Source organism: Carassius gibelio, chromosome A22 (assembly GCF_023724105.1).
Source record: "Carassius gibelio isolate Cgi1373 ecotype wild population from Czech Republic chromosome A22, carGib1.2-hapl.c, whole genome shotgun sequence".
Classification (NCBI taxonomy): domain Eukaryota; kingdom Metazoa; phylum Chordata; class Actinopteri; order Cypriniformes; family Cyprinidae; genus Carassius; species Carassius gibelio.
This window is the reverse complement of record NC_068392.1, coordinates 18,000,747-18,013,551: the sequence shown is the minus strand read 5'-3', so window position 1 is coordinate 18,013,551 and position 12,805 is coordinate 18,000,747. Positions and strand designations below refer to the sequence as shown.

The window sequence follows — 12,805 nt, the reverse complement described above, 5'->3', positions numbered from 1 at the left end:
ACCTTAGAGCTGGCAGATTGGACTCGAATTTCAGTACAATCCAGGATGACTCTGGTTTTGGGGTAGAGAGCTTTAAAATACTCTGGCATAAGTTCATCAACTGCAGATCTACTTGGCCATATAGGCAGACTCCTCAGCATGAAGTACAAATAATTTGCCCAGGTTACACAAATTCTACTGACTGTACTTTGTGAAACACTGAAACGCACAGCAAGGTCTTGTTCAAGAAGGCCCAATCTAATCCGGCAAAGAAACAAAAAAAAACTGATTAAACAGGGAGAGATGTTGTGCCTGGAATCCAACCCTCAGTGAGTGTTGGTTTGTTTGATTGATTCTTTGCACTTGAGCCCATGAGGCCATGCTCTGTGCTCTGGGCTGTAGAGCCAAGAAAACGGCTCTTACAGTGTCATAGTCAGGGAACCCAGTGTAAAACTGTATGAGTTTTGGATTACCCATAAAGTTCTGAATGCCAAACTGATTACTTCTGAGTGCTTCATTTTCAGCAGACAGACGAGAAATTTCCTCTTGTGCAGCCACAAGCTTCTCCTCTGTAGTCATGGGCTCCACACAATAATCATGATCAGTGTTTGGCATCTCTGTGACATGACTAGATTGAGAAACTGAGAGTGTTAATGGGACATGTACATTTTCTTATAATTAATCCACAAGTTTTGATGTATATCTGTCTTGTTACACTCGTTTATTCAACGACACAAGAGTCCATGATGTCCTTTTATTTCTTAGTTTATTTTCAACATCAATCGTTTAACACTTCTTACAGTCCTCTCACATAAATCCACTTGGTTTACAACTTAAAAAAAAAAAAAAAAATATATATATATATATATATATATATATATATATATATATATATATATATATATATATATATATATATATATACATACAACATAATATAACCAGAACATGCAACATAACACAAATAGTTGTGATACTCAATTTAAATAATGAATTATGCAATATGGCTCTTACAGAGAGAGAGAGAGAAAATGAGAGCAGGCAAGTAAGATTTTATACACCTATTCTATATTCATGTTTATTTCTCACTTGATGCATTTATATACCGTATTTTCCGCACTATAAGGCGCACCATAAGGCACACCTTCAATGAATGGCCTATTAGAACTGTTTTCATATATAGGGCGCACTGGATTATAAGGCGCATAGAATAGAAGATACTGCAGTCAAACGTTTGACTGGGTTTGTGTTATGCATCCACTAGATAGAGCTGTGATAAAGGGAATGTCAACAAAACAGTCATATAAAGACGCCTTGATCCATATATAAAGCGCTCCGGATTATAAGGCTTACTGTCATTTTTTGAGAAAATTAAAGGCTTTTAAGTGCGCCTTATAGTGCAGAAAATATGGTCCATCCTGTGTAGAACTGTAGAGAAAGAAGAGAACAGTCATGTAACAATAGTACACAGTTGGTTGCATAAAATAATGTGAACACCAATTATTATAGGGGTTAATAACATGTATGTAGTTTGTGGGGGGATATTGTGAATATATTTTATTCATATTTTTGTTTATATTTTCTTGTTTGTCTATTATTGGTTTTACGCAGTGTTTAGTACTGGCTGTACTTGAGTGTGAAATTGGTAACAGGTTAGATATCCAAATAGAGCTAATTATCAGAGCCTATTTAACAAAAACATCTGTAACCTTAAGCTCAGTTGTTGTGCATTTAAAAAACAGATTTTAAGATTAGGCCTATGACTAATTATTATTATGACTAAATCAGTGAAAAAGAATATAAAACAAAAAGTGAATGATGGGGGCCATCAAACACTAATAAAGATTGTGAACAAACAACTTAAATAAATTATTAGCTATTTTTGCAGGTATTAATATTTTGTGCAACCTCTGTTCTGTCATTGATTGAACTATACAACTTACATATCACGATTATGAGACACACAAAACTTTTAGAGTAACGTTAATTTACATGTTTATTAGTTTCCTCCATTTCTGCTCACCTTTCATCTTCCTCATGTTCTTCCTCTAAATGCCATTTTTCTTGTCTAAAGCAGAAACAAAAATAATGTTCTGAACATAAATTTGATATTTTAAAAGGGGTTGATACCAAACAGTACACAGCAAACTATTAAATACATTTCACTTTGCATAAAAATAAAGTTTCTACCCAGTAGTATTTTGTAAGACTTGACATGTTTATATTTATTTCATGTAAATGTATGAAAGGTGCTTATGACCTAGCTGTACGCTCTTATCACAAATTAATTATTTTAATCTATATAACATCATTTGAAGAATAGATCTTTTTCACTTACGATCGCAAGGTTTTCCTTTCGTTTGGCTGTTGAGTCCATGTAAACACGGAGGGAACTGAACCTCCCTTTAGCTCCCTTTAGCTTCCTGATTCCAGTCAGTGTTCTTGAAAAACATTCCGGAGAGAAATGTTTCGAGCACACTCGTGTACACAACAATACGCCATAGTGAACGCTGCTGACTGCTATCCCTCACAGCTTCGTTTTCGAATCAAAATGGCGGCGGGCTGAATAAGGCGTATAGCTCGCTCAAGATGGAACTAATCAGACGGCGAATCCATCTCCATAGAAAGCAATAAATCAGGATTTTTGGACAGGATTCCCACAGAGTACTTCACCAGATTCATTGCCAAAGTTGTACTATACGACTCAGCCAACAACTTTACACAAGATTTGCTTCCCCACTGGAAGAAGCAAGATATTTAAAAAGAATCAAAGCATCCACAAACAACCATTTCACCTTTATATCATCTCTGGATATAAAAGCTAAGCAAAGTTTCTTTAATTGTTATTGATATTTAGTGCTATGTTGGCGAGCATTCTTTAGATAATGCTCATTATCCAAGGCTAATTGTCAGTTATGTTTGCTAGGCATGATATCGTATTACGACACCGTTGACACTACCAGTTAAATTTACCAATGAGCCTTGTTAATCTGTTGTCAATGCTGTCAATATGGAACGTGCTGCTGCATCAGGCTAATCTATTGGGGATGCTTTCATTAAACTTATCTGACTATTTCCAACAAACTGTGTTAAATCAACGATATGCTGTTGCTCAAGCTTACTAGTTTATCGATAAATTGCTTGGTACTTAAATGTACAGATCGTACATTTTGCTCATATTAATGCAAACCTTATCTGGAAAAGGGCTAATGTTGTTGCCTAAATTTGAGTATTGACATATGCCGTAATGCTTTAAAGTGGAATGCTGATCTTTTTAGCTGTTATAAAAAGAGCACCCTCCGCTACCTCTATTCTTCTGTAAGGGGATGCTGCCCCACAATTTGCACGTCAAGGTCTTTGCTTAAAGCTATCAGGGTATTGGGACTGCTCACTTGTTGAGGCTTATCTAGTGTCCAGTATCATATCGTGCTAGACCTGCCGTTACATAAGCCGGATTTATGCTTTCGTCTGGCTCCACTTGCGAGCCTCCAATGACTCCGCGCACACCTTCCCTAACAGTCAAGGATTTATATTTGTCGCATTCGCCGTTGTACAGGGTCATACGGATGCTTGAAATCCTTGAAAACGCTTCAAATTTAATGCAGTGGTTTCAAGGTAAATATAGGTTCATAATAATTTACTTTCTCACTGAATGATTAATCATTGTTTTTTAATGAAATAAGCAGCTCCGCTTGAGTCTGTGCATGTGGCTGTAGTGTGTTTTTTATCAATGCGCGCCCTCCGATAGTGGAGAGGGAAGAAAAAATAATAATAATTATTGCCGGAGGTTGCTGCTTCAGTCAGTGATGGCTCAAAATGACAAATTATGGTTAAACCGAGAACTAAATACTTTAGTAGTCCCCTGTTAAGTCTGCTTGGTTTTGTTTCCATGGGAGAGTGTGCATTTCCGAGCATATAAAACAAAAATTTCCCAGTTAAACTAAATCTTAAGACTGTCGCTATTACAGTTTTGTTCAGTCGCTAACAAGCATTTGTCCAAGCAGTTGTCACATTTTCAAAACTCTAAACACAATTAGCACAGCATCCGTCTATTGTGGCCATGCCATTCACACATTTCAAGACGTTTTCACACAATATGGAGTCATTGAACACATTTCCACAATGCTTACATTTTCTGAACAGACAAGCTATACCTCCCAACAAAATTATGGATCGTTTTTGTAGTATTTACAAATGTTAACACACAACATCCCACAATAGCAAAAACAATGTTCCAAACCTTAGATACAGTATTAAAACCTCTGCTTCTGCGATAATATCAGTTCAAAAACAATTTATCTTAGCTGATTTATGTTGTGTAAATTGGGCCAACCACAAATTATTCCAATCTGGCTTAGACTCAATGGCAGGGGTTATTTTTTTTCTATTACATTGACACTTATACAATAAAAGGAGGACTTTGAAGAGTGATGTTTTTGGAAACAGAAACAGAAAAAGACAAACACTGTAATGTATGGACAAGGAAGAGTAAGAACAAGGGGCCCACGGAGAAAAGCACGCCCAGTGAGAGGAGCAGGAGCAGTGAGGGGAGCAGGAGCAGTGAGAGATGCAGTGAGAGGAGCAGGAGCAGTGAGAGGTGCAGGAGCAGTGAGAGGAGCAGGCAGGAGAAGTGAGAGGAGCAGGAGCAGTGAGAGGTGCATGAGCAGTGAGAGGAGCAGTGAAAGGAGCAGGAGCAGTGAGAGGTACAGGAGCAGTGAGAGATGCAGTGAGAGGAGCAGTGAGAGGAGCAGTGAGAGGAGCAGGAGCAGTGAGAGGAACAGTGAGAGATGCAGTGAGAGGAGCAGGAGCAGTGAAAGGAACAGTGAGAGGAGCATTGAGAGGTGCAGGAGCAGTGAGAGGAGCAGGCAGGAGAAGTGAGAGGAGCAGGAGCAGTGAGAGGAGCAGGAGCAGTGAGAGGTGCAGGAGCAGTGAGGGGAGCAGGAGCAGTGAGAGATGCAGTGAGAGGAGCAGGAGCAGTGAGAGGTGCAGGAGCAGTGAGAGGAGCAGGCAGGAGAAGTGAGAGGAGCAGGAGCAGTGAGAGGTGCATGAGCAGTGAGAGGAGCAGTGAAAGGAGCAGGAGCAGTGAGAGGTACAGGAGCAGTGAGAGATGCAGTGAGAGGAGCAGTGAGAGGAGCAGGAGCAGTGAGAGGAACAGTGAGAGATGCAGTGAGAGGAGCAGGAGCAGTGAAAGGAACAGTGAGAGGAGCATTGAGAGGTGCAGGAGCAGTGAGAGGAGCAGGCAGGAGAAGTGAGAGGAGCAGGAGCAGTGAGAGGAGCAGGAGCAGTGAGAGGTGCAGGAGCAGTGAGAGGAGCAGTGAAAGGAGCAGGAGCAGTGAGAGGTACAGGAGCAGTGAGAGATGCAGTGAGAGGAGCAGTGAGAGGAGCAGGAGCAGTGAGAGGAACAGTGAGAGATGCAGTGAGAGGAGCAGAAGCAGTGAAAGGAACAGTGAGAGGAGCATTGAGAGGAGCAGGAGCAGTGAGAGGAGCAGTGAGAGGAGCAGGCAGGAGCAGTGAGAGGAGCAGGAGCAGTGAGAGGAGCAGTGAGAGAAGCAGGAGCAGTGAGAGGAGCAGGAGCAGTGAGAGGTGCAGGAGCAGTGAGAGGAGCAGTGAGAGGAGCAGTGAGAGGAGCATTTGGAGGAGCAGGAGCAGTGAGAGGAGCAGTGAGAGGAGCAGTGAGAGGAGCAGGAGCAGTGAGAGGTGCAGGAGCAGTGAGAGGTGCAGGAGCAGTGAGAGGAGCAGGAGCAGTGAGAGGAGCAGTGAGAGGAGCAGGAGCAGTGAGAGGAGCAGGAGCAGTGAGAGGAGCAGGAGCAGTGAGAGGTGCAGGAACAGTGAGAGGAGCAGTGAGAGGAGCAGGAGCAGTGAGAGGTGCAGTGAGAGGAGCAGTGAGAGGAGCAGGAGCAGTGAGAGGTGCAGGAGCAGTGAGAGGAGCAGGAGCAGTGAGAGGTGCAGTGAGAGGAGCAGGAGCAGTGAGAGGAGCAGTGAGAGGAGCAGGAGCAGTGAGAGGAGCAGGAGCAGGAGCAGTGAGAGGAGCAGGAGCAGGAGCAGTGAGAGGAGCAGGAGCAGTGAGAGGATACAAAAAAGTATTTGAAGTATGGTTAAGTGCTTGTTAGCGACTGAAAAAAACTGTAAAGTGAAAGTGAATGAAAAGTGTTATTGTGGTATACATTTAAGATCGGCTCACAATCCATACAATCTTTATGCAGGGTTCCCCAGCATTAGGGTATTATTGGCATTCTAACTAATCAAACATGGTGTCAAACATTACAGTTGTGTTCAGATCATGCACTTTCTCGAATATCCTCATCATAAACAGCGGAAACAATATAAATAAGAATTAATTCGTGGTGTAGTCCTCGAAATGCAGTGGAATCATCCGTCATTAATCAGGAATGTTTGTTGCTTGGGTTCTGAATGTTTAATCCCGAATTGACTAACCATCTTATTTCATGATACTAAAATTGCCTATTAACCTTTTGAGCGGTACGGTCCAACATATGGGATTCTTACTTCCGTGCCCCTGGGAGTATGGTCCCACATATGGGATTTTGAACGTTTGGTGACGTCACATAACTGTCAAATTCAAACTGCGTTTTCATGCGTTGTCTGGCACAGAGCCAGAGAGAGACCTGCACTGATCTTGTGATATTATCAAAACTATGCAGTGTTATTAACCACATAATGTATATTTTAGGTTTTAGACATTTGAATACACATAAATACTAGTTCAGACAGGAACCACTTTGGTAAGTTTACTTGAGTTTATTGAAAACAATTTATCTTTGGCGGTATGGTTCCTTATGGGGGTTCTTGCCGCCAGAATAATTGAACATACAAGAGCTTTAACATGAACCCCCCGGAACCATGAGTTTAGAAATACATAACAATTATGAATTTTAATGAAGTCTTTAAAGCAATTATAATCATGTAGATGTGGCAGTGGTACGTCTATCCTGTAGCCTAGTTATGAAGATGGGTGTCTCTCCGCAGTGAGGTCCATACCAGCTAAGATTTTGGAAGCCTTAATGATCTGAAACAAAGAAGACTACAGCCAGAAGGTGCGGAGTAATGTGCTCATGCTTATAATGGGGAGGGAGGGAGGGTTGCGAGCCGCTGAACAAACTTACCGAGCAGTAGTGACACGTGTATATATATATATATTATATATTTTATATTATATATATATATATATATTAAATTCAAGTTTTTTTCAATTCAAGTTTATTTGTATAGCACTTTTTACAATACAAATCGTTACAAAGCAGCTGTTCACAGCCTTACCTCGGTGGCCTGACTGAACTAATGCTGTGCTTGATTTCAGACAGGAACCACTTTGGCAAGTTTACTTGAGTTTATTGAACACAATTTATCTTTGGCAGTATAGTTCCTTATGGGGGTTCTTGCTCCCAGAATAATTGAACTTAATAAAGCTTTAACATTAACCCCCAAAACATAATGAGAGGTATTACGGCCTGAAGAAGAACCCTCCAAAACCAACCTTGTTCCAATCCTGCAAAGAGAAAAGACAGTGTTATTGAGAGAATAGCAGGCCTCTCTATAATTAAGGTAGCTGGTAATAGCAGTGAAGGGTAATTTCTCCAGCAGGAGAACTGCAAACGAGCAGCATGTCCCTGAGCTTGGTATGAGTGGTGGGAGAGTAGTTTCCTTGTTTCCTTCCTGCAAAAGAGAAAGATAATGTTACAGAGAGGTCCTTAATGCAGCTTATGGTAGGATAGGGGTGTTCTCCCCTCTAAAACGTGAGGGAAAGAATAGCAAGTCCTCTCTTATTTTAAGTAGCAGGGGTGTAGCAGTCCTTTTCTTCTGAGGGGGAGTTCATCCCTTGCTTGAGGGATAACAGCAGCCCCCTCAGGTATTGCATCAAGAGGTGATCTCCGAGCAGGAGAAAACAGCAGCCCCTTTTCCTTTATATATATATTTTTTTCCTCTCCTTTTCATTCTCCTACATATTCAACTTCTCCATCTCCATTTAAATAGCAGGGGTGTTCATCCTCTGCTGAAGGATGAACAGCAGTCCCCTGCAGCTATTGCTCAAAGGGTGTTCTCTCCAGCAGGAGAGAACAGCAGTCCCTTTCTTCTGAGGGGGAGTTTGTCCCTCGCTTGAGCGGCCCCCTCAGGTATCGTGGCGAGGGGTGATCAGCAGTCTCGATTCTTCTCGTCCTCCTCCTCATCCTTCTTATCCTCCTCCTAATTCTTCTCATTCTCCATCTCCTTCTTCTCATTCTCCTCCTCATTTTTCTCGTCCTCCTCCTCATTCTTCTAATCCTCCTCCTCATTCTTCTTACCCTTCTCTATTTCCTTCTCATCCTCCTCCTCATCCTCCTCTTCATTCTTCATCTCCTTCTCTATTTCCTTCTCATCCTCCTTTTCATTCTTCTCGTCCTCTTCCTCATTTTCCTCTTTCTCTTGTGGTCAGTGTCATATTTTATATATTATAAAATGTACGTAGTACGAAATATCCACTGGTTATAACCAACACTTCTTTATTTAACTGTGGATCATGCTGTAGAACTTTTCTCTGCTTCAGAAGCCTGTCCAAAATCGGTTCATGAGGAGAAACAAACATGTCAGCTGGACACTCTGCTCTTGTTAATGGCACTCGCTCGCATACTTATCACTGTTAAGGAAATAAAATGCATTTGACAAATACTACGGATGCGTTTCAGAACATTTCGTGAGCACAGATACTCCAAACTGCTTAATACGGTGCCATATATTTCAAGATTAAAGTTCACATAATCATATGTTTTTTTAAATTCTAATACAGAGTGGTATATAAGCTTTGATCTGTGTAGTATGATGATGTGACTCAATACAACAGCTGACTACATTGAAAGCTTTTACTGTTCTAAAACACAGATTTGTGGCCATTATGGAACTTAAATGTTGAATAAACCCCGAAACACACGTGATCGTTGTCATGTGGTGAATCTGGCCTGTAGTGACAGCTGTGTCATCATCAGCACTCCAGCAGTCACTCTGGAGAAGCTGCAGGCTAAATCAGCCAGCTGCTCTCGAAACACTCTCATGATACTTGATGCCACACATGCCGGTCATATGCATCACAGCAGTCTAAGTCGAACAATATTCTACCCAGTATGCACTGCTTCAGTCAGATTGCAATCAGTTTGCACAGTGCTGGTGAGTCGAACACACCTGATGCTCAGCGAGTCAGCTGCCTAAGATCAGATGCAGCCAGTACTTCTTACTAGTGATTCCGGATGGTTTCAGAGGATGGGTATTTCTTGTCGCCCTCTGTTGTTCAGAGAAAGGTTTACCGGGGTTCTTATGCCCTTAAGTAAATCCAAGCACTTCCATAGAGATTTAATTTTAAAGCAGCACTTAAGACTGGGTAAATTACTTTTTTTAAGGATTTTAAGGCGCATTAGCAATTTCATTGTTCTAGACAAATCATCAAATTGCCAACAGGTGGCGCATTTGGACCAGTACAATGGTTTGTATGAATGTCCTTACAATAATAATTAATGCAATTAAATAAAATCAATGTTTGTGGGAGAATGACACATCATGTTCATACATCCTTCGATATGTGATTTTTATAGCATAAAAGATGGTTAATCCATTCAGGATTTAATTTACAGAATGTGCAACATTCCCCTGATTGATGACTGATGATTCCATTGCATTTCGTGGACTACACCACAATTTTTTTTTTTTTACACCGTTCCACTGTTGTGATGATGATGTTCGAGAGAGTCCAGTCCAGTGACGCATGATCTGACAAGACTGTAGCATTCAACACCGTGTGTGATTAATTATAATGCCAGTAATACCTACCCTGATGCTGGGGAACCCTGCATAAGGTTGAATGCATTGCGGTCTTTAGGATCTAGTTTAACTGAGCAGGATTTTTTTTTTTTTAATGCTCAAGCACATGCTCTCCCATGGAAAACAAATCAAGCAGACTTTCTCTTTATCGGAGGGCTCGCGTTAACAGAGCACTCCACAGCCACAGGCGCAGACTCGAGCGGAGCTGCTTATAAAAAGAACCATGCCCATACAGTAAGAAGCAAATATTAACCCAATATTCTTTACCGTGATGTTATTCAGTCCCTGGTAATCAATGCAAGGTCGCAGCGATCCGTCTTCCCCACAAAAAAGAACCCCACCCCCGCTGGAGAAGAGGAAGGGCGGATGAACTTAGAAGCTAGAGAATCAGAAATATATTTCTCCATAGCCTCACTTTCTGGAACAGAAAGTGAATATAATTTGCCTTTAGGTTCCCTAACATCCACTGCCTCCTCCTGAAACACAGACATAGAAACAGACAGACAAGCAGACACTAGACAAGACTCATGACATTTGTTATTGAAGGTCAGGATGGAATTTAATTGCCAGTCTATCTTGGGGTTGTGTAAGAGGAGCCAGGGGTGACCAAGGACTATGGGGATGGGAGTCAAGGATGTAGAAGGAGATGGCTTCTGAGTGGTTGCCTGATGTGATGAGGGTGATGTCTTCAGTGATGTGAGAGATGACCGGTAGTCTCTGTCCATTAAGGGCGTGAACCGTGATGTGGTGCGTGAGGGGTCTGAGGGGAATCTGAAGTCTGTGTGCTAGTGTTTTGTCCCTGAAATTACCTTCAGTCCCTGAGTCCAGTAGTGCTTGACAGTCGTGAATCTGTGCTGACCATCTTAATCTTCCCGGGAGGAGTGTAGATGATGATGAGGTCTTCTCGGCGGAGATCCCACCCGATAGTAGCCCCATACTTACTACCGGGCTTGGTCTTTTACCGGACAGATGTAGGCGTGATGACCAGTCCCCCCGCAGTAGAGGCATAGGCCCAGGGACCTCCGCCTCTCCTTCTCCTCCTGGGAAAGCCGAGCTCGCCCTACCTGCATGGGCTAGTGATCGTAGGAGGGGCTGGCCGCGCCCCCTCCGTTGACTCGCACCTCTGTCTGCCTTAGGTGTGGAGCTGGGTAGGTTCCGTCGCTCCACTCATGTCAGACGTGCATCTACCCTCAGCGCCAGTTCGATGAGCCCATTGAGTGAAGTAGGAAGGTCCAGGGCATAGATTTCCTTCTGGACGCGGTCAGCCAGCCCATGCAGGAACATGTCCCACTGCGCCTCCTCGTTCAAATGACACTCCACTGCCAGTGTACGGAACTCTATGAAATAGTCTGAGACGGATCTTTCACCCGACGTAATTTGGCTAGCATCCTCGCCGCCTCCCTCCCAGCGACAGCACAATCAATGACCCGCCTCATCTCAGTGGCGAGTGTCTGGAACGAGGCGCAGCATGGATCTTGATTCCCCCATAATGCCGCCCTCCCAGTGAGCAGGGTCAGAACAAAAGCCACCTTGGCTCGTTCATTGGAGAAGGTTCTATGTTGGAGAGAGAAATGCATATCGCATCGGGTTAAGAAAGCTCTACAAAAGTTAGGCTCACCTGAGTACGACTCCAGAATGGGGAGACGTGGTTCCAGCTGGGAGGGGTCTCCGGTGGTGTGGGAGGAATTGGTGGTGTGAGCGGCGCAGTGGGAACTCGTAGAAGCTGTAATTGTTGGGTGAGCTCGGACACCTGTGCCACCAAAGCCTGAACCGTGCGACCAGTGTCTTTAAGATTCCTCTCCTGGGAGTCTATCCTCCGAGCACTGGCGCTGAAAAACTCCTCCAAGGCAGATGACGGTTTCTCGCTGCCTCCATAGTTGGTCAGATCATTCTGTCACGATTTTGATTAAGGACAGGAGGCAAATGCGAGTACTGGATATTTATTAGGATGAGTAATGGTAAGGAGATGATGGTGGCTGACCGAACAGGAACAAGACAGGATGAAGTAGAACACATGGAAGAACAGACATGAAGCACGGAGGACCTCAAACAACGATCTGACAAACAAGAGATGAAAGACAGAGCATTAAGTAGGCTTGATGGAATGAGCTGCAGCTGCTGCTGATCAGATGATCAGTGGTAATACCCACATGAAACAATCAACATGACGTAACAAGAGATGAGCAGGAGACGGTGCATTCATGAACCGTGACACACAACGTAACTGAACAATAGCTTTTACAATAAGCAATGTCTGAAGTAGGCTATGTTTGCCAAAATAGCACTAGGCAATAAAAAATGAAATAACTTGCTTAGCTTCATGAAGATGTCCAGAGATGAATTAAAGTTGAAATTGCCAGTTGTTCATGACTGCTTTGATTTTGTTGAATATATAGCTTCTTCCAGCGGGTAGCAGTTCTCGTGTAAACTTGTGATTCGGTCGTATTAGTACACTCTGACAATGAATCGCGGGCGAAATGTCTATATCAAGAGCTCACTCATATCAATTCTGTCCTTTGCATGACAAACAACATGGCGAATTCGCTTAAGTTCACGACTGAAATCTGGTAAGAAACTCAAAAGCTGCCGAAAACCTGATTTAACGCTTGCTGTGGAGATAGATTCACCATCTGATAGTTCCTGAGCGAGTGATGCCTCTCATGAGCAGTTTGAGCCTTGCGAGCCATTGGACATACTTATCGAGCAGTAGTGCCATGTATATATATGTCCAGTGTCTAATAGGACAGTGGTAGTGATTGGAGCAATTTGACAGCTGACCGCATCAGCTGTTCACAGCCTTGCATCCATGGCCTGACTGAACTAACGCTGCGCTCGATTAAAACAATACATTTAGAGTTTGAAAAATACACGCATATGTCTATGGAAGCAATAATAACAATCCATTCAAATTTAATTTGCAGATGAGCTTTATTCATATCAGATAAAAATAGTGTAAGTAACAATTAAGTTCATTCTATTCATCACCCAGTTAATCCGCCACTTATTACTTGTATTTCGGGAG

At 42.7% G+C, this 12,805-nt stretch overlaps 1 protein-coding gene across 1 annotated transcript in view; it reads left to right on the top strand.

The window, feature by feature from the left end:
- Positions 1-12,805, top strand: part of LOC127943030 (Fc receptor-like protein 5) — a 234,102-nt gene that overhangs the window by 119,839 nt on the left and 101,458 nt on the right. The window lies entirely within an intron of this gene.